Source organism: Rhinopithecus roxellana, chromosome 4, assembly GCF_007565055.1.
Source record: "Rhinopithecus roxellana isolate Shanxi Qingling chromosome 4, ASM756505v1, whole genome shotgun sequence".
In the NCBI taxonomy this organism is placed as follows: domain Eukaryota; kingdom Metazoa; phylum Chordata; class Mammalia; order Primates; family Cercopithecidae; genus Rhinopithecus; species Rhinopithecus roxellana.
Genome location: NC_044552.1, coordinates 146,527,024 through 146,553,643, shown reverse-complemented (window position 1 = coordinate 146,553,643; position 26,620 = coordinate 146,527,024). Strand labels below are relative to the sequence as shown.

General features: G+C 36.8%; 1 long non-coding RNA gene across 1 annotated transcript in view; it reads right to left on the bottom strand.

The window, feature by feature from the left end:
- LOC104655536 overlaps positions 1-26,620 on the bottom strand; it is an 86,528-nt gene that overhangs the window by 44,202 nt on the left and 15,706 nt on the right. The window contains exon 2 of the long non-coding RNA XR_746987.2: positions 20,007-20,295. This is a non-coding gene — a long non-coding RNA (uncharacterized LOC104655536). The remainder of the gene's footprint in view (positions 1-20,006; positions 20,296-26,620) is intronic.

Here is a 26,620-nt window from a genome sequence, read left to right as displayed (position 1 = left end):
GGAAGAGCACATGCTTTGGTTGTCGCCATGAAAAAGAAGCTACTGGCTTTGTCCAGATCTTTGGCAGGTTCCAGGAATGCCACATGTCCTGCAATACATGAGACAGTTCTAGACAATAAAGAATTGCCTTGTATCCCACATAACTTTTCATTGCCCCACAAGATATATGTATAAGTTAAAAATCTGTTCATATGGTACCAGGCGCAGTGGCTCACGCCTGTAATCCCAGCACTTTGGTAGGACGAGGTGGGCAGATCACTTGAGGTCAAGAGATCAAGACTATCCTGGCCAACATGGTGAAATCCCGTCTCTATTAAAAATACAAAAATTAGCCGGGCATGGTGGCAGGTACCTGTAATCCCAGCTACTGCAGAGGCTGAGGCAGAAGAATCACTTCAACCTGGGAGGTGGAGGTTGCAGTGAGCTGGGATGGTGCCACTGCACTCCAGCCTGGCGACACAGTGAGACTCTGTATCAAAAACAAAAACAAGCAAACAAAAAACACCTGTTTATGTGATTTGAGCCTGGAAGCTAATTTCATTTTATATAACAACATTGCATTTCCCAAGGAGAAAGTTGTATTTGTTTTGTTTTGATTTCACCACTTTTTTTGAAAATCATATTCTGACAGCAACACTACTTATGCAATTTTTGTCTCAAAATAAAAAACAATTCTTGTATCAAAACATCCCGTTGTATCCCATAAATATGTACAATTATTATGTGTCAATTAAAAATAAAAATTAAAAAATTTCCACCTCAACCATCTGCCTCTGTAGCTGTCACAAGTTGGTTTGGTGCATAGGTGCAATCACCTGACAATATTCTTATTCCTCTGGAATACTCATTATTGAACAGTTATATAATGAAATCCATACTAATCTATTATAAATTACTTTTCTTATTTCTCTTTATACTAGTTTGTGCATTATATTGATTTTTTTGAAGTGATGTGTAGGTAGATAATATTATCCATCATTTTTATTTCAGAATCATAAAAGAATCATTACAAACTATTTATTACCAAAAGAGAACATGATAAGATCAAGGACTGGTCTAGAAGATCATAAAGTTTTTCAATTGCAGCAAAAACCCGAGGGGGTAATGTATTAGTTCATTTTCATGCTGCTGATAAAGATATACCCACAAATGGGAACAAAAAGAGGTTTCATTGGACTTACAGTTCCACATAGCTGGGGAAGCGTCAGAATCATGGCGGGAGGCCAAAGGCACTTCTTCCATGATGGCGGCAAGTGAAGAATGAGAGAAGCAAAAGCGGAAACCCTTCAGATCCGGTGAGACTTATTCACTGTCACGATAATAGCATGGGAAAGATCGGCCCCCATGAATTAATTACCTCCCCCTGGGTCCCTCCCACAACACTTGAGAATAGCTGGGAGATACAATTTAAGTCAAGATTTGGTGGTGACACAGCCAAACCATATCAAGAATCATCTCTCCTATGAAGTAGGGTGGGTTCAACAATTGTATGTTTTCAACTGTAGAATTGTGACCTTGGCAAAAATTGAAGCATTTCCGGATCCTAGGTTCAAGATAACAGCCAATATCTGTCCCTCTGGAGTGAGAACCAGGGAGGCAACAGGGACCAGAATGAATCTTATGAGAAAAGGTCCTTAGCTCAGAAGGAGAGATCAAGTAATTAGTCTGTCCTTTCTAGTTTGCCAAACCAGAAGGCAGGAGATACATCATGAGCCTGTAGAAGAAGTGAAGGGCAAAAAGCCAGAGATGCAAGTCCACTGAGGAGGGGCAGGGGTGGGAACAGTTGTTGCTGGTGGTTAACAAAGTAGTAAGTTGGACAAGGAGTAAGGTAAAGAATGTGGAACAGGTTTAGCCTCAGCATCATTTTAATATGTGGGTTGGACTCCTGGATCTGTGTGCTTCTACCAAACACTGAATACTTGTTGCATGATTTCTTAAAGGTGCCATCCAGCATCTGAAAAATAAGGAATGAAGACATCTGATTTCCTCAAGTTACTTTGCTAGTGGGCCAGAAGATGGATAAAAAATATTGAAAATTGCCAACAAATAAATCATTTGTATTTTGGAATACTTCATGTTACTTTTATTTTAGTTTATATCTACCAGTGATGGAAAAACCTTTTTTTCACAGATTCACAGAGAACACCAACACAGAATGAGCTATGGTAATGGTGGTCTAGTTTCCACAGTTTTCCAAATTATGAGGAAGTGAATGATTGCCAAGACCTCCTAATAGGCTCCAGACTACAGAGAGTTTGCAGAAGTAAAATGACAACAACAGTGGCAAAAATAAAAGACAGAGTAGATAATTTGAAAGCATTACTTCCATAGTCTAGTTTATTTTAAATCAAAACAAAATTGAAAGCAAGATTTGCTTAGGATAATGTGCAAAATGGATGCACTGTATCCAAAGAATAAAGCTCTATTCTATTAGAGTGAGGAACTATATCTGGAAAAGAGCAATGTTAAAAATAATCCTAAACGAGGAAATCAGAAAGGAATCAGAAAGACATTTTACACAGATCAGAAGTGAAGGTTTATCAAAGATAGAAGTCCTAAGACAGCATATAAGTGTTCTAAAATATTTACTCTAAGACACATTTAGACAACCTCCTACATCAGGAGTACCCACCCTGTCACTCACCAGACCTATCATCTTAAGAAATATATTATATGCAGTTCATGCAAAAGTGATTGCTGTTTTGCCATTACTTTTAATATATGTAACATATATTTATATTTATCTATATTTAATATGTATGCATATATACATATTCATAATGATATATATAGATAAGGGTAGAAAAGAGATATATTCACTTATTTGTATAAAATTAAATCTTGCTACACGTAGTTTTAAAAAATAAATAAATAAAATTAAATCTTTCCCACCTAGGCTATGTTGGGATGTAAGCGCTATATGGGACAGGCACAGCCCTGCCCTCACAAAGATAGCCGAGTGAGGGAGTCAGGCTGCTAAATGGGCAATAATAACACAGACTCATGCTGGAGCAATGCGTGAACTGTCAGGGAATCTTGGAAGGGCACTTGTTTGAGTCCTGGATAGTCAGAGGGAGCTTCCCAGAGGAAGTGATGTCTAAGCTGAGATCCAAAGGATGAGTTGGAATTTGCTGGGGAATGAGGGTGGCAGAGGGGCAGGAAGATTATGTCACACAGAGGTAACAACATTTAGAAAAGCCCAGAGAGGATAAGGACTCGTCAGAGAGACAGAAGTTCAATGTGACAAGATTAGTAGCATGGAGTGGAGTGGAAGCTACCAAGGTAAATAGGAATCAGATCATAACGAGGCATCTTAAGGGTTTGTGCATCCTAAAAGCAATGGCAAGACTTTAAAGGGCTTGAGCAGGGAAGCAACGTAAGCAGGTGGAACATCATTCTGGCTACAGTGTGGAGAATGAATTAAAAAGAAAGAAAACATATATATTGTTTGTATATTCATGCATCTATTCAATCATTGTATGTTGCTAACCTGCCTTTTCCTGTTTTCTAAATCCTACATCTTGACTGGCCAAGGTGAACCCAATATATCACTCTCTTGTAAGCATTTTTAAAAGATATGCCAGTATATCCTGATTAACATATTAGGAAAGAATGAAACAAGAACTATAGATAATAAGGCAAGATTTTAATTGATGGAGACTCTTGAAGCAATCAGAAAATAATTATAAATACAAGATAAAGTGTCAGCTCACCTGATAGAGCTACAGCCTTAAAGAATCTTCTATCTACAATACAGGTAACAAAAATTGTAATTCAAAGTCATAAGAGCCCATTTTTAAAGGAATTCTGGGAAGCCCTCATGGAGGAGGTAGAATTTTTGTCTGGGTTGTTTCTAAAGGATAAGTAAGTTTAAGAAACTGAGAATGGGAAGTAGGGTGGAAGGATCTTCTTGAAAAAGGGTCGGAGGAAGACACAATACATGTAAAGTGTAAGTTTTGTTTGCATTTGGGGTCACATGCTGGACAAGTGCAGGACCCTGACTGCCACCACTCATGGCCTCCAGAATGAGGAGCAATCAAGTTTTGGAGCTGGAAGGACTTCCAGCTCTGCTCTAGGAAATCTAAGCTCGCTGTGACAGTGGCATAGATTAAAGTCTTGAGGACAAGTGGCAGGGAGACCAACCTGGCTTCACAGTGCAAACATAATGTGAAAAAGGCATCAATTTGGTGGCTCAATGAATACTGGAAGGAAAGGCTTTAGAGAGAATATGAAGTGAGGGTGAGAGAGAAGAAGCCCTTCTGAATACTTGGGAATGCTAGTTGAAAATGGGCCAAAAAGCCTCGTTCTCATGCAGAAACTATGGGGATCAGGCCAAACCAATGGAAATGTCAGCATAAGTATTTGCATCTACTAGGAATGTGAGTACTAAGTTACCATCCCTTGTAATAAACACAATTAACAGCGTGAAAGCCATTAGACTGGTTCTTGGAAAAGGGCTCGTGAGAAACATTTGCTTTGAATACTCGGTTTTAGTGCTGTTAAAAAGCAGAGCTAGAGCCGGGTGTGGTGGCTCATGTCTGTAATCCCAGCACTTTGGGAGGCCAAGGCAGGCAGATCACTTGAGGTCAGGAGTTCAAGACCGGCCTGGCCAATATGGTGAAACCCCATCTCTACTAAAAATACAAAAATTAGCCAGGTGTGGTGGCATGCGCCTGTAATCCTAGCTACTTGGGAAGCTGAGGCAGGAGAATCACCTGAACCCAGGAGGTGGAGGTTGCAGTGAGCTGAGATCACACCACTGCACTCCAGCCTAGGAGACAGAGTGAGACTCCATCTCAAAAAAAAAAAAAAAAAAAAAAAAGCAGAGCTAGAAAGCTATGTTATTGTTATTTGGCCAGGGGCTTATTTGTATGAAGCAATAGCTAACAATCTTAATGGTTTTAAATAGCCCTGAACAATTCTCTGATTTTGAGAAAAGCTAGTGAGTACATTGTTGTCTTGATGTAAATTAGCACACAGAACCACAGACAAAGTTGTTTTCTCCACTTTCTCCTCTATGGTTTCTAATAATTCTGTACGTGCTTCCCTACCTGTTACCACTGGCCAAGGAAAAGCCAAAGTAATGTGTCCATTACAGGATTCTCTTCTACATACCTAGAAGCCTTTCTGGAAAAGAGTATTCAGAGAAAAATAAAGAAGCAGCAAATCACAGGGCACTGCTAGCAGTGAAGCCTTGAAACTTGGTTTCAGTACTTACCTTAAGAAACTGGCAATTGAGAGGCAAGTTTCTGAACAAGGTAATAATAATGAAAATGGCATTTTAATATTTAAATGTAGTTTCTAATATAAGGTAAATGAGGGGAGGGAAAAACTAGAAGGATTTACAGGAGGTTCTAAGAAGAAGATGACATTGTGAATAAAATGGAAAATGGGTGGAGTTTGAGGTTTTTTTAGTGCCTAGAAAAAGGGAAAATAAATGGTTACAAAAGGTGTTTTAGGTAAAGAGACACCATAATTTGAAGCTGGGCCATGTATGGGAATGCAGGGCTGGGATGAGAGGTGTGAAGACACAGATGCCACTACAAAACAGAGTAGTGTTAATCCTGGTAATTCTCATCCACACCAGTACAGGTAGATAAAATTTAGAGATGAAAGGCCACCGTATTTAACCAGAAGAATCACTGTTAATTTCAAATGGTTAGTCAATTTGAGGAGAGTCTAAAGGGAGGGGAAAATGTTAATAGAAAGCAAAAGATTAATGAGATTACAAATAAAGATGCCGGGCGCGGTGGCTCAAGCCTGTAATCCCAGCACTTTGGGAGGCCGAGACGGGCGGATCACGAGGTCAGGAGATCGAGACCATCCTGGCTAACACGGTGAAACCCCGTCTCTACTAAAAAGACAAAAAAAACTAGCCGGGCGAGGTGGCGGCGCCTGTAATCCCAGCTACTCGGGAGGCTGAGGCAGGAGAATGGCGTGAACCCGGGAGGCGGAGCTTGCAGTGAGCTGAGATCTGGCCACTGCACTCCAGCCCGGGCGACAGAGCGAGACTCCGTCTCAAAAAAAAAAAAAAAAAAGATATGACAAGGGTGTGGGACTTGAAGGAAGAAAGCAACAAAATATGGCTGGACCTCAGAAGATAGTGAGGTATGTAGATGAAGGATAAATCTGATTTCAAAACCATGAGCAAAGGCCAGAATAGCTCTGGTGGTTTAACACCCAGTGCTTTTTATTGCTTTATGAAATACAAATTGTGAAGCCTTAAAATTGTTTTGCATGTAGCATGATGTAAGGGGAGTCGCCTCAGCCCACAGCCCCTTTGTCTTGTTAGATGTTGTTGTCCCATCCATGGAAGGACGAAGCGGAGCCATGAACACAGGGGAAGAGGAGAGACGCAGGAATGAAAGCCAGGACAGGAAAGATGAAATCAATCATAGGAACAATGAGGAAACAGTGTGGGGAGGGAATAAACATTTATTTCCTAATACGATCCAGATGCTATAAATATATTATCTCATTCAACCTTCACCACAGCCATGAGGAGCAGATAGATGATTGAAGAAACAGGAGATTGAGGAAGTTGCCCAAGAACACAGAACTGCATTGAAGCTGAGACTCCATTCAGAACCTAGTATCACAACATTCCTCTCCTTGAGATGGGAAAAACAGCACTTGTAGGATAGAAGCAACAAGAGGTTGAAAACTGAAGGTGAAAGTTATTACACACACACAAAAAAAATCTTAGAAACAGAATGTTGAAAACATATGAAGCCACTAGTGTTCAACGTCAAGGGTGTTATTGGACAGTTATGGGAAACACCCTGGACTATTAAGATAACTATTTAAGAAAAGCTAATTTTCACACATGGAATGATCAGAAGAAACTTGTATAATCAACTGAGACATCTGATAAAAACTGTAAATCATGAGGAGAATGTCATCTTTCCTTTGGCATAAAAATATTGCCAGATTGTGGTGACAGTTCAAAAATTTTATGAAGGAGAACCCCTCCCCACCCCGCCCCGGAGAAGAGTCACCCTTCCTTTCCCTTCCCCCATCTCTTTCTCTCAGCCAGCCCTTTCTCAGCCACTCTGATTTCAGGAAATAAAAATGGCAGGAAATTCAGTATTTGCTCTTGGCATCACTTCCTCTCTTTCCAAGCCACCTCCCACATTTCCCATTCAATCTATGTATTATAATGTGTATCCTCATCTTATGTCCTTGAGAAAGGCTTTCAAATAAAACAAGTACTACCTGTTTTGATAAAAGTATCTCCTTCCAAACTTATTTTCTTAAATGTCATTACCTTGAGTCTACATAGGATAAATAAATCAATAAAATACAAAATGTCTCTTCCCTGGACAAAAAAAAATTCTGAAAATTGTTTATTTCATGAGAAATGCATGACAGATGGTATGAGTAGTGGTGAGGCATTCAAAACAGAACAAAGTTTCCTACTGTTCTGTCAGATGTTTCCACTCTCTGTTCCATCCATTAAACGGTGACTTATTTTTCTTCCACAAATTCAATTTGGCTTCTAAGAAAAAATAAATAATGCTTTGGGTATTCATTTAAGATTTTCTTATACTATTACTGGAAACCTCAATCTGAAATGTAACCTTCACACCACAGGGATTAAGTGGCTGGAAGCATCTATGAAACTATCACAACACATAAAAAATGATGCTCATTGTTCAAGGAGCATTCAATTACCTATGGTCATTCAGATTATTAAATTGGATGCGTAGAGTGGTACATAAGTAATATTTGAAAGTTTCATGGGCCAGGCATGGTGGCTCACACCTGTAATCCTAATACTTTGGGAGGCCGAGGTGGGTGGATCACTTGAGGTCAGGAGTTCGAGACCAACCTGGCCAACATGGTAAAATCCTGTCTCTACAAAAAATACAAAAATTAGCAGGCATGGTGGTGGGCACCTGTAATCACCGCTATTCGGGAGGCTGAGGCTTGAGAATTGCTTGAACACGGGAGGTGGAGGGTTCAGTGAGCAGAGATGGAGCTCCTGCACTCCAGCCTGGGTGACAGAGCGAGATGCTGACTCTAATAAATAAATAAATAAACAAGTTTCAGGAAAGAAGATCACTGTTAAAATCCAAAATGCTCAATTGGTCAGTAATGGGCTTGCTAAAACAATACCCATATTGCCTCAATGATGGTTCTATGAAGCCTGTCTAACCCACAGTCCACGGGCCTCATGTGGCCCAAGGCAGCTTTAAATGCAGCCCAACACAAACGTTTCACAAACTTTCTTAAAACATTTTGAGATTTTCTGCAATTATTATTTTTCTTAGCTCATATGCTATTGTTAGTCTTAGTGTATTTTATGTGTGGCCCAAGACAATTCTTCTTCTGACGTGGCTCAGAGAAGCTAAAAGATTGGACACCCCTGTTTAGGCTATATTTTGGTAATCAATGAATGACATTCTCATAGAGGCCCACTAGCCTTGTGACTGAGAACTGATAAATTCATGAAATTGAAGCATTTGCATGACCTCATGCACAACGTGCATGCACACACACGCACACACACAACTTTCAACAAGACATGATTAAACATGGTCGTGTATGAACTTTGCCAACTCCTACATCACCCAAATTCTCCATGCCTACTACATACTTCTCTTTTATGAGGTTTATCTTGTTTACTTCCCCTTTTTGATTCTTTTGAATAAAATTTTTGGATCTAAAGGAACAATGAGCGCCTAGAAGAAAACTTGTAGAGATGTGGATGATAAAGTTTTCAAGGCGTATTCCAGATGACAAGTGGATCATATTTTTATTGTTCCTGCTGAGTCAGATCCTTTATAGAATTGAGTGACTCCACTTGGCATATGCTGATTTATGACAGGAACTGAGATTTATTAAAAAGACCCTATTAAAAAGACTGCAATCTCTAAAAAGAAAATAATTTGACAAGACATTTAAATAAAAGAACCTAATTAAAAGCAAAAAATTTTTCAGGAAAACCATGTCTGCTGAAAATTAGAGGAACATTTTCAAGGTTGTTCTGGAAATAAATTGACTTTACTTGGCAACCTTCACAAAATGGAAAGTACTGCAGTCTCTCCTGCCAGTTTTCTTGTGTGTAACTGACCACTGCTAAATAAGAAACGAACCCAAAACTCCCTTGCTTTAATTATTCATCTGATTGACCAGCAAACCAACATTAAAAATTATTTTATTTTTATAGAGGAGATTGGCAAAATGGATTGCCATCTGTAATTGTTTTTTTAAAAACATAGCATTCAGTAGCGTAATTGGCTAAAATGTTGATGGTAGAATCCTAATGGTAATTACAAACTGAAAAGAAACTAGAATATTGAAATCTGAGTAATTTAAAGCAGGATTTTTAAACTGACAGCAAAATTATTTTGCTACTTACCAGGCACAAGGCGCAGACTTGTCTTACAGGTTTCTTTTCTTCAGAATTCAAACCTGTGACATGCACAGGTTAGTACTTAAGCTTTAATAGATTTAACTGTTAACTTTTATGTGGGATTATCGGGGAGAGCGTTTAAGAAAAGTGGACATACAGGGATTCTCTGTAAATGTCCTTGCAACTTCTCTGACAGTCTAAAATAATTGTTTTTAATGTAAGGATTATGGTTATTTAGAGAAGGAAATCTGGGAGAGGAAAAGAGCTTAGGGAGAGCTCCACGGAGCAAGCCCTGTTTGTGTTGGACAGGCAGAATTAATATACAAATTAATGTGTAATAGTTACTCATTAATTGCCCAAAAGAGGAAGGGCATTCTAGGGAGAGGTAAAAACATTGAAAAGTACAAAGAGGTACAGTACTGGCTAACCAGAAAATGTCAAACAGCTTTTACTCCTTCATTAAGTGAGGTTTAGAACTATTCCTCTGTGAGAGCTAAGATTTAGGGGCCAATCATCACAGCTAGGATTTTGTATCAAGTCCCCAAACTTCTTGTCAATTATACACTCAACCCTGTTCTTCCAGGAATTATCTCTCCCTGTCTAGTGGATCAAATTTTCTTCCTTGACCCATGATGCCAGACACATCGCACATTGATACAGCGACTTTGACCTTGCCATTTTGACATGGGAGTATTTTGGCAAACTGTTGCCCATGTTACAGTTCTAATTCACACGACGTTGAAACGAGGAAGTCGCCCTTCCTTTCTCGTGGATTTCTGAGCATTTTGGCGGAGGAGACTTAGTACTTATTACTTTTTGCCTTGAAGTGTACCAACACCTGAAAAAAAGACACAGGGCTGCAATGGAGAAGCATTCAGGGTCTGGAGTCGCTGCTTATACCTGCCAGTGGTATAAGGCATGACCATAACCATCTCAATTGGCCTTTCTGAATTATTTCCTCATCCTTGTAATGATAGCACTTCAAGCACCAGGTTGCAGTAAGGACGTAATGAAGTGAAGTAACGTAGTCCACTGCCTGGAATAAAAGAAGTATTTAATAAATGCTTGTTATTCTCAAGAAGTTTCTTCTTAGGAAGAAAGTGTCTGTCTTATTCATCTTGGAATCCCCCATAACCCAGTGCCTTATACCTATTATGCTGCATTCTCTTATGAAAAGATAAGCAACCCTTAGAGTACCTTTCAATCATACTTGAGAATTGTACTGTATTTCTTATCTTTCATGTACAGAAATTATAATGTTTTGTACTGTAGCTATATTATCATTAAAGGGCTCTGATTGTATACATTTTGCACAAAGAAACTGAAGATCCAAGGGGGTCATTTGCTCAAGGGTATACAAGCTAGTTATTGGGCATATTTCTCCTATGAGCTACTTCCTATTTCATAACAGGTCAGCCTCCTGTCCTTAGCATAGTGTTTTCCTTCACTCATATCTGTTTTCTCTGTTGCCCTATGACTAACAAACTCACCATAAGAAAACTCCAGTCATATTTGATGAATAGAAGTAACACTGTCTAATTCTTTCATTCAGGACAAAACACATCTGCTTCTTCATTCTATGTGAAAATTGTACCTAGGTCTAAGAAGACATGATGTCACAATATGTGAAAAGCATAACAGTTCATGGTAAAGGAACATCAACATTCCCTAGTGCTTTTAATGCAAACTTGTGTGCTGCTGTGTTCCATTTCTGTGATTATATATATGCAAGTTTAATGTAACTGATTTTCTTATTTGTAAACATTAGAAAATGTAAACAAAACTTGACATGTTAGTCACAATATTGATGTGGTTGGAATGAATGCCTTAATATTTCTATCATATTTTTAAATTAATATTTTATAGCAACCTACATTGCTCTTTAGACTTAATATGAAATAGCCCTTAGAATTGAAACAGAGTAAAAATCTGAATATGGTGGAAAGCTATATTAAGATATTTTAAAAATTCTTTCTAATAAAGTTTTATAGACTTCAGGGCTTGTAGTGTTTGTCAGATTAACTATTAATACATAGTAATTTCATTATTGTGGATTTCCGTTTTTATATTTTAAGAACTATATGAATGGCTTAGTGTAAAAGATGTAGAGTGCAAGTCTCATTCCTATGTAAGCAAACCGCTGATACACACCTAAGTTCTTCCATTTGACCAAGGTAAAATCTATTCATATCCTCCTCTTTCCTCCTGAAAAATTACTTTCTGTCAATGCATTTGTTACAAATGTTTGCCTGATGCTTGTTAATTTTCCATTTGTCTGGTACTGTGCCTTTTTGTTTGACCTGCTGAGTCCTAATGTCTACATTAGGGTGGATGGGTACATCAAGATTTGTCTTGAATTTTGAGTCTTTCTTTGTTTCCTGAGGATAATATCTTTTATTAATCTTCTGCACAAAAATTTTATCCTTTGATCTGTGGGCAGCTTACAGAAAAAATGCCTAGGAATATGACTAAAATTTTTAAAAACCATTATATTTTTAAAGCCAGTATTTTTATTTTTTGTTTATATATTTATTTGATTGTAAGTTGATGGATTATAGCTATATATATATTTATGGAGAATAAAGTGATATGATTTATGAGTACAATGTGTAATAATTAAATAAAGCTAATATTTTTAAATGTATGAATGTCTTCTATTGAATCATGACATGCATAATTGGTGTCCTGAAATACTATAATTTCAAAAGAATTGCTTTACTATAACTTCTTTCATAATTTGCCTACACATGCACTCCTCTGCTTGATCTTTTGTTTCTGCTATGGCAAGGGAGAAGTTTTTTAAAGTACATGTCATTTACAAAGAGTCCTTCACACAACTGACTCTTGAAAAGCAGATACCTTCAATAAGTCAGCCAAGTAAATTCCCGTGAAGTCAAAAGACAGAAGTAAATGCTCCCTACCTTAGTCCCTTCTTCACAAACTTTTTTTTTTTTTGGTTCCATAAATCTCTTTCTAAAAATATGCAAGGTTTCCAGGACAATACTTGATTCTGTTATTTCTTGTACAAATTTACAGGTCTAAAATTCCTTCTAGTTTTATTCCAAAAATGAAATTCCAGGTCTCTTTAATAAGTAGTTTCATATGAATTCCCTCATTCATTGGTTTTCCTGACAAATTTTTATTATCTGACTCAAATGCATCAACTACGACATTGTAATCTGAAGATAAAAATATGAATAAGAAAATTTTCCCACCTTCATAAACTAATGGTGATACAGGTTTAGAATCACCAGAATGCACAATGATGAAGTGCTAACTGAGGAAGCAGCACTAAGGAGAAAGAAACGATATTTGAACGAACCAAGAAAAGCTTCCCAAAAGAGTTGGGTCATAAAAATCATGTCGGTGCTGATCAGGTGACGAGGTAGAGGATGGACCTTCTAAGTGGCAGGAGATGAATGATAGGGCAGGCAGGTCAAAAGAAAAGTCAAGGAAAAATAGGATGTTGACAGACACTAAAGGGTCTATATACCAATTACCTTGAGGATATGGGGGATTCATAACAGGTTTTCAAATACCGATTGAAATAAACACATTTAAGGTCATAACTATCTGTAAGGAACATACATTATTACCCTTTTTTCTGGCACATAATATTAATATGTTGTTTAATGTGACTGTTGTTATCTTTAGATATGACTTCATTGATGTTCCAACTTTTACACAGCCAAAAATGGTCCAGAACCATTTCTTGTTTAATTAATTATTCTCTCTAAGTTCCTAGTGAGTACTCATAAAATACTACATGACTATAAGGAAGCACTCTTTTCTGTAAAGAGTTTGGTTATTGGACAATCAAGATATAGCACATCTTTATGTTTATTAAATACCTCTTTGACCGTAAGCATGTCTCAATGTTTTATTATTATGTATTTCACTAGCTTGATGTGGTCTCAGTTCTTGTTTAGGTTTCTGCTCTAACGAATTGAATCATAAAGGGAGATTCAATGAAGAAGAAACCCTGCGCAGGCTGTGAAACATAGGTCAATCTTTGGGAAAATAGGTGTAGGGAACAGTGGCTTTCTGAGACATAATCCAGCAAATCAAAAGAAAAATATACTTTTGCATTTAGCCTTGATGGGGTAACAGGACCCAGATTTACCTTCCCACTACAAACAACTGGAGCATTGGACAAAATATATGAACAACTGTCTCAGTATGTTTGACAATGAACTCTGCATGTTTGTGATCCCTAATAAAACAGTACAAAATAAAAAGAATGGTGCATTAGTGACCTGTACCAAGCTAATCTAACATATGTGTTGTATCAGTCTATTTTCACGCTGCTGATAAAACCATACCTGAGACTGGGTGATTTATAAAGAAAAATTGGTTTAATGGACTCACAGTTCCACGTGGCTGGGGAGGCCTCACAATCATGGCGGAAGGCAAAAAGCACTTCTTACATAGCATAAAGCAAGACAGAATGAGAACCAGATGAAAGGGGTTTCCCCTTATAAAATTATCAGATCTTGTGAGACTTATCCACTGCCATGAGAACAGTATGGGGGAAACCATCCCCATGATTCAATTATCTCTCACTGGCTCCCTCCTGCAGCACATGAGGACTGTGAAAACTACAATTCAAGATGAGATTTGGGTGGGGACACAGTCAAACCATATCATGTGTAATTTTAGTTATGGGGAAATACTTGAATAATGGAAATTTTTTTTGTAAATTTGATGAAAACTGTAAATGCACAGATTCAAGAAGCTCAACAAATCCCAGTACCGATAAACATATACACATGAAGACACAAACATGCCAAAGCCCATCATAATTAAAATGCTGATAATAAGTGATGATGAATAAAAAACTTTTCTTGTTGTTGTTTTTGTTTTGTTTTGAGACAGGGTCTCACTCTGTCGCCCAGGCCAGAGTGCAATGGCGTGATCTCAGCTCAGAAATCCTGTGAGTCAAAAGATATCTATAAAGCACTAAATGAAAAACACTCACGACCTAGCCGTATCCAGCAGGAATATCCTTTAATAGAGCCTTTAAAAATAAAGAAAAAAATAAAGATTTTTAGACAAGCAAAAGCTGAGAAATATTTGTCACTAGAAAATTTGTACTATAGAAATGCTAAATGTTGTTCTTCAGGAAAATTACGTAATAAACTTAAATCTTTGCGAAGTATTGAAATTGAAAAGTACAGAAATAGTAAATGTGAATAAACATTGTTCTCATTTTTTGATTCCTTAAAAGATAATTGTCAGTGAAAAAAATATAATCAATATATTATATGTTTTGTAATACATGTAGAAGTAAAGTCTATGCAAAAATACAGGTTGAGTATCCCTTGGCCAAAATGCTTTGTTTTGAATTTGAAGTGTTTAGAATTTTGGATTTTTTTGAATATTGGAATATTTGAGTACACATAATGAGGTATCTTGGGAATGGGACCCAAGTCTAAACACAAAAGTAATCCATGTTTTATATACACCTTATACACATATCCTGAAGGTAATTTTATGCAATATATTTAATATTTTTGTGCATGAAACAAAGTTTGTACACAATGAGTTGTAGAAGGCAAAGATGTCAGGTATGGAATTTTCCACTTGAAGCATCAATTTGGTACTCAAAATGTTTTGAATTTTGGAGCATTTCAAATTTCAGACAGAAAAGATGGAAAAGATGTATCCTGTTGTACAGTTCTTACTTTATATGGGAAGAGGCATATTATTAATTGAAGGTAGACTGTGAAAAGTTAATGATGCATATTGTAAACCTTAAAGCAAACACTTTTAAAAAGAGAGAAACACTAAGTCTTAGTGCTGATGAAACAGACTAAAATGAAATACTTGATTTATATGATAGAGGGCAGGAAAAGAGAAAAAAGAACTCAGAACAAGTGGGTCAAAGAGAACATAAATAGTAAGACAAAGAATTTCAACATAACTCTATTAATGATTACATTAAACCCAAATGGTATAAACAGTCCAATTAAAAGGCGGAGATTGTAAGACTGAATAAAAAAAAGACCTACTACTTACATACTGTCTACAAGAAATTCACTTTAAATATCAAAAAAGGATAAAAGTAAAAGAATGATAAAAGATGTAACATAAACACTGTGTAAAAGTGTAACCAAACACTGATCATAATAAAGCTGAACTGTGTCTTTTAAGATTATATGGGAATTCAAAACAAGAAATATCACCAGGGATAAAGAGGGCATTTCATAAGACTAAAGTGCTCAATTTATCAAAATATCATATCTGTTATCACGCCATCATAACAGACCTGAAGTCAACATTCACTAATTCTGTGATCTTTAAGCATGTGACTTCAGCTTTCTTAGTCTAAGTTCCTTAATTTTATAAAATGGGGCTACTACTTGACAGGACCGTTGCTACTAAAAGTACTCTGAGTTCTATGTGAAATGTGAAATTATTTCTCTGCCCATTCTCATATGTTTATTTTTAACTTTTTAACTCTTCATTTTTAAATCATTTCAGGTTTATAAAGCAGCTACAAAAAATCTTTGTATATTTTCACCAAAATTTCTCAGAAGTTAACATCTTGTGTAACTAAGTTATCAAAATCAGATTAAACATTGATTCAGTACAATTATCAAACCTTCTTTAAAGTTTTTACCAATTGTCTCTCTAACGTCATTTTTATTGTCCAGGTTCCAATCCATGATCACATGCTGCTTTGGGCTGCCATGTATATCTACTCTCCTTTATTCTAGAACTGATTCTCAGTGCTGCTTTGTCTTTCATGGTCTTGTCACTTTTGAAGAGCACTGGTCAGTTATGTTTAGAAATATTTCTAAATGTAGGGTTATTATTATTTTTTTATTTGAGACAGTCTCGCTCTGTCACCCAGGCTGGAGTGCAGTGGCACAATCTTGGCTCACTGAAACCTCGTCCTCCCAGGTTCAAGTGGTTCCCCTGCCTCAACCTCCCGAGTAGCTGGGATTAGAGGCATGTGCCACCTTGTCAACCTATTTTTTGTATTTTTAGTGGAGAGCATGTTTTATCATGTTGACCAGGCTGGTCTCGAACTCCTGACCTCAAGTGATACGCCCGCCTCGGCCTCCCAAAGTGCTGGGATTACAGGTGTGAGCCATTGCGCCTGGCCAAATTTAGGTCTATCTGATAGATTCCCCAATTAAATATACATTTTTGAGTAAAAATATCACAGAAATTATGCCATGTTGTTTTAAGTGCAGCATATCAGGAGACACAGGCCATTGATTTGTCTCTTACTGATGATGTTAACTTTGATTACTTGGTGAAGGTGGTGTCTTCCAGGTTTCTTCACCTTAAAGTTACTATTTTTCTCGTTATTACAGTAATTTTAAAAACCTTCAGAAAGTGTACCCTGTCACGTTTTCCCATTAAGCTTGGCGTAAACAGAGAGAAGGAAGGAGGAAGGGGGGTGGAGAGAGAGTGAGAGAGAGGAGAGAGAGAGAGTGAGAGAGAGGAGAGAGAGAGACCGAGAGAGAGAAAGAATGTGAGAGAGAGTGGATTCCTGACATCTTTTTAGGAGTACATTGTATCCATTTCTGCATTTCCATATATTTTCTTAAACTACTTTAATTTTAAAAAAGAGATAGAAGGAATCTACTCTATTCTCGTCCCAATCAAGCTGGAGCTAATTTAGACTTGCCAAAGATAAAGAACTCCCCAGGAGCTGGGTGTGGTGGGTTATGCCTATAATCCCAGAGTTTTGGGGAGCCAGGACAGGAGAATCCCTTGAGACTAGGAGCTCAAGGCTACTGTGAGCTATGATTGCTCCATGGCATTGCACCCTGGGAAAAGAGAAAGAGAGAGAGAGAGAGAGACGCTGCCTGTGAAAAAAAGATCTCCTCAGACACCTGAATTGTGTTGATGTTAATTCCTGTTTCAGTGGGAATGTGTAAGGCCTCTATAAGGGGAACAAAGGGAAAGTTGGTCTCCTCCTGGGTTTTTCTCCAGGTGGCATGTCATTTTCCCCTCCATCAGCTGAAGTCTCTCATTACAGCCTAGGCAGTTGTTCTTGAACTCAGGCACAGAAGGAGTTTCCTTTCTGGGATATTGAGCAAGTCCATTTTTACCTGATAACTTCATCCAATATTCATTCTTCGCTCTGAAAGCTGCTCCTCCCACGTGGTCTGCAAATCAACACACCCTCATCCTACTCTGCCTGTTTATGTCACTGCTTCATCTGACGATTGTTTGTAATGGTCACATCTGTTGCTTATCTGCCTTGTAGGAGGCCTTGGAGATGAGCAAGGTAATATGTGTACAAAGGAAAGGAAAACATGTCCCACTTTGAGCCACACTCTCTTTTGGGGGCACAACATTACTGAAGTCATCATCTGCCCAGGATACCTCATGATTTAATCATAGGAGATATCCTTTTACATGTAGGAAACTATAATTTCCGAAGAGTGAAGGGACTTAGTGAAAACACAATTGAAGATGTAAATAATCTAAACTTAGAACTTAAATTTCCAGATTGTAAGGACTCCGTTTAAAACACTACTGGCTCTCAGATGCCATGGAGTACCTAAGAAAGCTGTATGAAGATGAGTTAAGACCCAATTTCATATTTACACAAAATTGCAGTATTCTAGACACTAAAGTACAGACAGAAGTAATTCTTCTCAGGGTGAAATGCATTTAATTAGGAGTAAGTCCATGTGTAACAATTTAAAAAATAACTTTATAGCCATTGACTTTACACTCATATCAGAGCTGAGTTCTAACCATGGTTTTAATTTTTTTTTAAATAATATTTATTCTTTTTTGGTTCAAAAAACAATACAAGGACAGTGTAAAATTTGAAATTGTAGAAAAAATGTATTATAAAAATGTAAGATGTAATGTAAAAAAATAAAAAGCACTGTTAAAGATAATCACTATTCTAGTTTTGGTTAGTAAAATCCTCCAACTTTTCTGCCTATGTAATATAAAAATGTTTATATATTTTATATTTTTTCTATATTTAATTATACAAGTATATTGATAATTCATAATCATTATATAATCATATTAAGTAATCATTATAAATATGTAATTATCGTTATATTAAAGTATGAGATGATTCTTACTTCTTTGAGAAAGCTCCTTTTTACACTTATTATGAAGCTTTTCCTGTGAAGTTATACAACCTGAGTTTTAATGAGTGTAAAGTATTCTATTGGATGGTTGAACCATAATTTATGTAAATATTATATAATATTTATGTAAATAATATATTGTTGGGACATAAAGTAGTTTTCTTTAAAATGCTATTAACAATGGCCATGACCAGCTTGGGCAACATGGCAAAATCCCATCTCTAAAAAAAATTTTAAAAAATTAGCCAGGCATGTTTGCATGTACCTGCAGTCCCAGCTACCCACTATCCTGAGGTGGGAGTCTCATTTGAGCCTGGGAGATGAAGGCTACAGTGAGCCGTGATCATATCACTGCACTCCAGCCTGAATGACAGAGCGAGACTCAAATAAAACCCCAAACCCAACAATGATTAAATTAATATTCAAATATTTGAATATGTACATTCACAATAGGTAAAATATGTATAAATTAAAGTTTAAACTTATTTATTAATAAGTTATCAAAATCAGGAGATTTTTGTCACATATTTCCGTATTTCCTCTAGAAAGATTTACCCCAATTTACAATCTTCGAGCACTGTCGTTTACTTCTTTGTTTTGACTATGAGGAGTGCATCTGGCCGCAAAGAACAGAAAACCCGACCACAGCAGTAAAAGTAAGAAGTCTGTTTGTCTCAGACCACAAGAAGGCCAGAGGTTATCAATCTTTTCATCTTTTTCATTCAGTAGTGTTTCACAAGTATTTGCCTATCTACCACCTGTATTAGCCCATTCTCACGCTGCTATAAAGAACTGCCTGATACTGGATAATTTATAAAGGAAGAGGTTTAACTGACTCACAGTTCTGCATGGCTGAGGAGGCCTCAGGAAACTTATAATCATGCTGGAAGGGGAAGCAAATACAACCTTCTTCACATGATGGCAGGAAGGAGAAGTGTCTAGCAAACAGGGGAAAGTCTCTTATAAAACCATCAGATATCGTGAGAACTCACTATCATGAGAAGAGCAGCATGGGGGTAACCACCCCCATGATTCAATTACCTCCCACTGGGTCCCTCCCATGACACATGGGGATTATGGAAACTACAATTCAATATGAGATTTGGGTAAGGACACAGCCAAACCATACATATCACACCATGCTTTTTAAAAGTTGACATCATCAAATGGCTATAATTATAAAATAATTTTATTCTAATCATTCCCTAGTTTTCCTTTTTATGTTATTTTAATTAATCCTGTTTTGAACAGCTTTAGGTATAATTTTTAGGTTACATCTTGGATTATTAGAGTCCTATGACTGAGGATTTCTACCTGTTTTGATATCGTGGTCTAGTATTTTAAATTTTTTAAAAATTTATTTTAAAATGAACTTTGTATACTAGAATAGTCTTAGATTTATAGGGAAGTTGCAAAGATAGTACAGAGGGTTCCCATAAACCCCGCACTCAGTTTCTCTAATTGTTAACATCTTCCGTTACTATGGTACTTTTGTCATAACTAATGAATCAATATTAGCACATCATTATTAATTAAAGTTCATACTTTATTCATATGTTCTTAGACTTTACCTGTTGTCCTTTTTCCATTCCAGAAACCCACCCAGAATACCACTGAGTCATCATGTTTCCCTGGACTGTCTTTAGGCTGTGGCAGTTTCTCAGACTTTCCTTACTTTTTGATGACCTTGACAGTTTTGATGAATAGTAATCAGGCATTTTGTAGAATTTTCCTCAATTTGGACTTGTATGATGTTTTCCTCATGATTAGATGGTGGTTACAAATTTTGGGGAGGAAGAACACAGAGGTAGAATGCCATTTTCCTCACATCACATCGAAAGTTCATGCTGTCAACATGACCTGTCACAGATGATGTCAAACGTGATTATGTGGCTGAAGCAGAGTTCTTTTCCACTGTGAGTTACTATTTCCCCTTCCATCCATGCTGTGTTCTTTAGAAGGAAGTCACTATGTGCAGCTCATACTTATGGGGGTTGTTGCGGGGTAGTTATTCTCCACATCTTTGAGGAGATAGCTACACAAATTATTTGGAATTCTTTTGTACATGTTATTTATTCAATAACTCATGGATATTTGTTTTATACATTGGGATATAATGTAATACTGCACTATTTATCTTCTTGCTCCAATTACCCCAGCTGTGGCCATTGGGATCTCTTTCTGTTGGCTTTTATGTTGCCATACCCCATTTTTGTTTTGTTTTTAGCATTTCCTTATTTTATGACACTATGCGATGCTCCAGACTTGTATATTTTCTGCCCCATTCATAGAATCAGCCATTTCTCCAAGGAACCTGATGCTTTGTATTGGAGAATAGTATTACAAACCAAGATCTAGAAACTGAGTATGCTTAATACTTTATAACCTGTAATCAGTGATATATTTTTTCTAATTTTAATCCCATTCACATTGCAATTAAAAATTCATATACAGACATGTAAAATATCTGCAGTTAAGCCTATTCTTTGTGTCTTGTTCTTGACAGAAATAAAGCAAGGCTGTTCTCAAGCATACGCTGGATTTCTTTTAATATTAATATGACTAAGGGTGATACATGAACAGTTGCTTGCTGGGCAGAATGCCTTTTCACCCTTTCAGAGGTCCACCTGAAATCTCAACCTTGGCCTTAGGGTCACCTCCTATAAGCTCTGTGAATTGCACAGGAGGAGAGACAAGGTCCACTCTGTCATTCTGCCTCACCTCAGTAAACCCAGACATGAAAAGCTACTTCTATTCTCATTTCTCTAACTTCATACCTTCCATTAAATAACCCCAATATTCCACCTCTGAAAAATAAATTGTGTATAGCAAGGTATTAAAACAGCAAAACACATCCTGATTTGAAGCTTCATTTTGTGCCATTCTATTTATAACACCATTTTTATGAAACGACGAGAAAAAAAGAACAAATTTAAGAAATATGAAGAACCACATTCATTTTTATGCAGGCATTATATGCATTGTCCAATGATCAAGACCATTGGCATTAGAGTTAAAGTAAGAACAGAGAAGTAATGCAGTGAGAATCAAATCCATCAATTACATTAACAGCAAATTGCACACTAATCCTTTGTCTATTATTTGCAGTATCAATAAGTGTATCCTATCTAGACTACAGAATACTTAAACTCAAAGGTGTCAATAATAACAAATAAAGAATAGCATTATTAAATAATAAACATCAGTTAAAAATTAAAATGAACAGAATATAAGAAAAAGCACCCTATAGACTGTGTTTGTAAACCTAGCCTACTTTATGAAACTGTTATAGGAATTATGATTTATGCTAGCTGATAAATCTGATTTTGACAATTGGGTAAAGAAAAAACTCAGATTTTTTAAATTAAAAAATTTATTTTGCTGGAAAAAGGATCCCTATATGAATAAATTTTAAATTTACATAATCAGTATTTTAGTATTTCCCAATTTTTTATGTGGTTTTCAAATTTGTATCTTATCAGTGTCATGTCAAATAAAAAGAGCTGAATTAAATGGTTTATCTTGACCATATTTAACAATCACGACTTCTATAGCTGCAAACAAAGCTTATCCATTACTAAATGCAGTGTAGAATTTAACTTATATTTAGATAAAGTCAGGAAATGGCACCTACATTGTCCTCAGTTTTCTTTCATTTAGACAAAAACTGAGTTTCCCCCTTTTATTGAGTTGTTCAATTAAAAGGCTGTTTCATTTGGACAATGTGACTGCTGGCTGCTGGTGAGAATGGGCAGGACAGAGCCAGGCCTGACTGGAGAGGGAGCCACTCTTCCCCCTCAGAAGCTGACTCAGGTTCCAAGGTTTATGCCCTGGGCTTTCGCCCACGGGCATTTACTCAGAGAAAATTTGTTGAGTACAATCATGGTTATTGAGTATAATCATGATGACCCCTGACCAGTCATTCATTTCATATAGGAACTCCTTGGCATGTGTTTCAGAGGACCGGACTGAGAGTGGAGATCCATGACATGATACCAGTGTCTCCATGAACATGCAGGTCCTAGGGACGGGTGGTGCAGGTGTCCATGGCGAAACAAGGCCTTAGCTGGTAGACTGGATTTCAGGGACAGGATTCTGACACCCACCAGGAAATTTTCCTGGAAGAAAAACAAGCTCTTAGGTTTCTGAGAGGAAAACCAGATAGGTTATTTAACAAAGATCTTAAATTAGGTTAATGCAGAAGCCCAACTTTAGAATCAGTGGCACATAGCAAGATTGAGCTTGGGGACAAGACCACTTTCTTTTAAGAGCCTGACACTGAAGGATGTGTGACTAGGGTGTGAGCATAGGAGTCAAAATTCAGCAGGAGACATTTATCCTCGATCAGATTAAAAGCAAAGGGGTCTTAGCCTCAGAAAAGTAGCTACTGGAACAGAGCACATGGAAGGCCTGTACTTTGGGACTGACTGGCTAACTTGGCAGCTTTTAGTATGGGGTCAAACCTAGTGGGACTTGATATTAAGAATGGGACTTGATACTGAGGCTTCTGCCTGGGGGATTAGCACAGTTTAAATATGGCCTGACACAGGGGTCGAGTTGCTCTTGTATATGGGATGTCAGGAGTCCCAGCTGTGGGGAACTGGGAATTATAGTGACTGAAATCAGAAGACATGACGACTAAATGCAATGTCACACCCTGAATTAGATCCTGGCACAGAAAGAGGTTATTGGGTAAAAAGTAAAAATATCGGAATAAAGTTTGGACTTTAGTTAATTAAAGTATGTCAATATCCATTCACTAGTTATTACAAATTAATCATAGAGATGGGATATATTAGCAATAAGGGAAACTGGGTACAGGTTATATAGCCACCTTCTGTACTATCATCATGACTTTTTTTTGTAAATCTGAAACTATTCAAAAGTAAAAGTTTATTTTTTAAAAATCAGGCACCTTATTATCTTCCTCTTGTTTTTTCTCTTCTCATGTAAACACTTTTCCCTGTTCAAGGAGAAAACAGCATTTCCATTTCATTTTATCTGAGTGCTTTAGTATCTTTCCAGTAACATGTTTTACGTTTTTTTTTTTGTCTATGTCATATATTAAAATGAGCCCATTTTGCTTACTTACTACTCTGTCTTAGTCTAGTCAGACTGCTATTAAAAAATGCCATAAACTGAGTGACTTATATGCAATAGGAATTTATTTCTCATAGTTCAGAAGTCCAGGAAGTTCAAGAACAAGGTGCCAGCAGATTTGCTACCAGGTGAGGGCCCACTCTCATTCACAGAAGGCATCTTTTCCACCCTCACTTGGTGGAAAGGGTAAGAGATCTTTCTTGGGCCTCTTGCAAAAGGCAATCCTATTCATGAGGGTTCCATCTTCATGATCTAATCATTTCCCAAAGGTCTCATCTCATAATGCTGTCACATTAGAGAAGTTTTCAACATATTAAATTTCAAGGCACACTCAGATCATAGCATAACAAAAATTGTTCAATAACAAAAAAATAACATGTACTATGACTTCAGATATAATATTAATTGAAGAAATGATTTTATAAATGAGAATAAAGCATATTTTTAAAATAGTGTTTAAAAACAGAATAAATTTACTTTCAAGTCAGTAAAGGCTACTTTTTAAATTAGTACTTGACATCATTTTAAATTTAATTTATCCCCTCACTTCCTTCTTTCATCTCTCTCTCTCTCTACTTGTTGCATTTTGTTAAAAATCTACAATTATATTTGAGAGCTTAGAGTTGTCATATCTTTGACACCATCTACTTCAATTCTATCTTTTGATAAAGAAATGGAGGTTCAGGGTTTTGATAAGCTACCCAAAATGAACTATGCAATTCCATGTAGTAATAAATAACAAAACTGGGCCTAGATCCAGTAGTCTACCAGTATTAATACATTTTCATGATACTGATAAAGACATACCCAAGACTGGGCAATTTACAAAAGAAAGAAGTTTATTGGACTTAACAGTTCCACGTGGCTGGGGAGGCCTCACAATCATGGTGGAAAGCAAGGAGGAGCAAGTCACATTTTACAAGGATGGCAGCAGCAAAGAGAACTTGTGCAGGGAAACTCCCATTTTTAAAACCATCAGATCTCGTGAGACTCATTCACTATCACAAGAACAGCATGGGAAAGACCAGCCCCCATGATTCAATCATCTTCCACTGGGCCCCTCACACAACACATGGGAATTATGGGAGCTACAAGACGAGATTTGGGTGGTGATGTAGAGCCAATCCATATGACTGTCTCCTAACAAAATGCACATTTTAATGCACAATCTTGCCTTCACTCTATAAAAATTACTGTTTCCAGAGTTATTCTTGAAATTTCCTTTCCTATAAAGACAAAGACAAGTTTGTGCCAATGGCTATTTGCTTGGACTTTATCATCCCTTGTTCCATCAGGACTGATGTGAATCCTTTTACAGCTTAACTTTATAACCTCTTTAAAAGGAAATGCTGAGAAAAATTCATGATTCTCATACTTAGATAAAAGTGCCAGCCAGTTAGTAGTTTTTAAAAGAATTTTACTACTATATGGATTTTCCCCAATCTAATCCAATTTTCTGAGTGCATATATGCACTAAAATTTTAAGAGTGTAAACATCAATGTTGTTTTTAAAGTCAGCTCTCCAAAGAATTATAAAGCAGTAAAGGAAATGAAATATATTAGCCTTGAAGGTGATGCTATAAAGATATGCAGTTACGTGTAGGAAGAAACATATTCATTTGTATATTCTGGGCTGTTCTTTATTTTGTGGCTGCAGTCTACTTGCTGTGATTTTCCCTGAGGGAATTTCTGTTTCCATTCCCAGTGTTCTGTGTTCCAAAACAGCTACCAAAGTTTATCGCTAATGTTCTTTCCATTCCCTACAAGTCAATGTCCTGCCACATTAAAGAGGTGTTTTTATGTCTTCAGAGCATCTCTTCTATACCCATCCCATCCCTAAACTACAGCTACCAGAGGTGGTTTCCCTGACAGCAGCTGCTGTCATCTTACATGGCCTCCATGGATGGTTCAAGGAACAATGCAAGGGTATTTAGAAGTGAAGGAAAATAGGGCTTGAGAGATTACAGTTATGACAGGCCTGGGTTCCTTGATTTGTTGGTTGGGGGCCCTACCTTGCCTAAGTTCCTAAGTTTAATTTGTACCTTGTTCCTAAGTTTAATTTGGGGCTTGGTGACTCTCTGGCGCCACACTCTGGCATCCTGATCATCAGCAAAGCCCTTTGGACTCATCAAGCAGTGCAGCGCAGATCATCACAGAGAAACCCGTGGAGAAAACAACGTAAAAATCTCTGTGAAACTTATCATATTCCAGAGATATAGGACTGATTTGAGTAATTTTCTTTCAAAATTTGTTTTCTTCGGGTATTTAAAGTAAGAGTTAGGCACAAGTTTGGCTTTGAGTTCCCCATTTTACCATATACTTCTTCGTTTTCATTTTTTTTCTATATACAATTAACATAGGCGTCATGGAACAAATTTATTCAAAAGGAATAATGAAACTCTCCACCCCATCCTTACACCATGCCTGAGAGAAAACCACTGATCATAATTGGTCTATCTCCTTCCAGTTTTTGGAAGGTGTTTATGCAAATATGTACATATACTACTACCAAAAATATCATACCGTGTGTATGTGTAACTTACACTTACCTTTTTACTAAACAATATACATTGGGTATCTTTCTATATCAATACACAAAGAGTCATTTCATTCTTTTTAATAGCCACATAGTATTCCACTCTATGATACGGAGTTATTATAATCTATTTAACCAGTCACCCAACGATAGGCATTTGGATTAGTTTCACACTTGTAATATAAGTGGCATCATTATACATGTATCTGTGATTACTCGGAGAAATATTTTTGCAGAATAAATTTCTAGAAGAGAAAAACAAAATATGTCAGTGTATTCTTCCGTCAAGAACGATTAAAGTCCATATTTTTTCCTATTGCCATACCTAACAATGTAAATTTTTAATACATTTTAGTCTTTGTTAGTCTAATTTTGTTTACTTAATTGTGAGTTTGTATATTTTTTAAGAACTATGTTTAATGATCATCTATGTGACTTCTTTGTGAATTCTGTGTGCATATTTGTTGTTTATTTTCTGTGGTGGTGTTTTCCTTTATCTTACAGATTTGTGAAAGATAATTTTAACACATTGGGTGTCATTGCAATTTC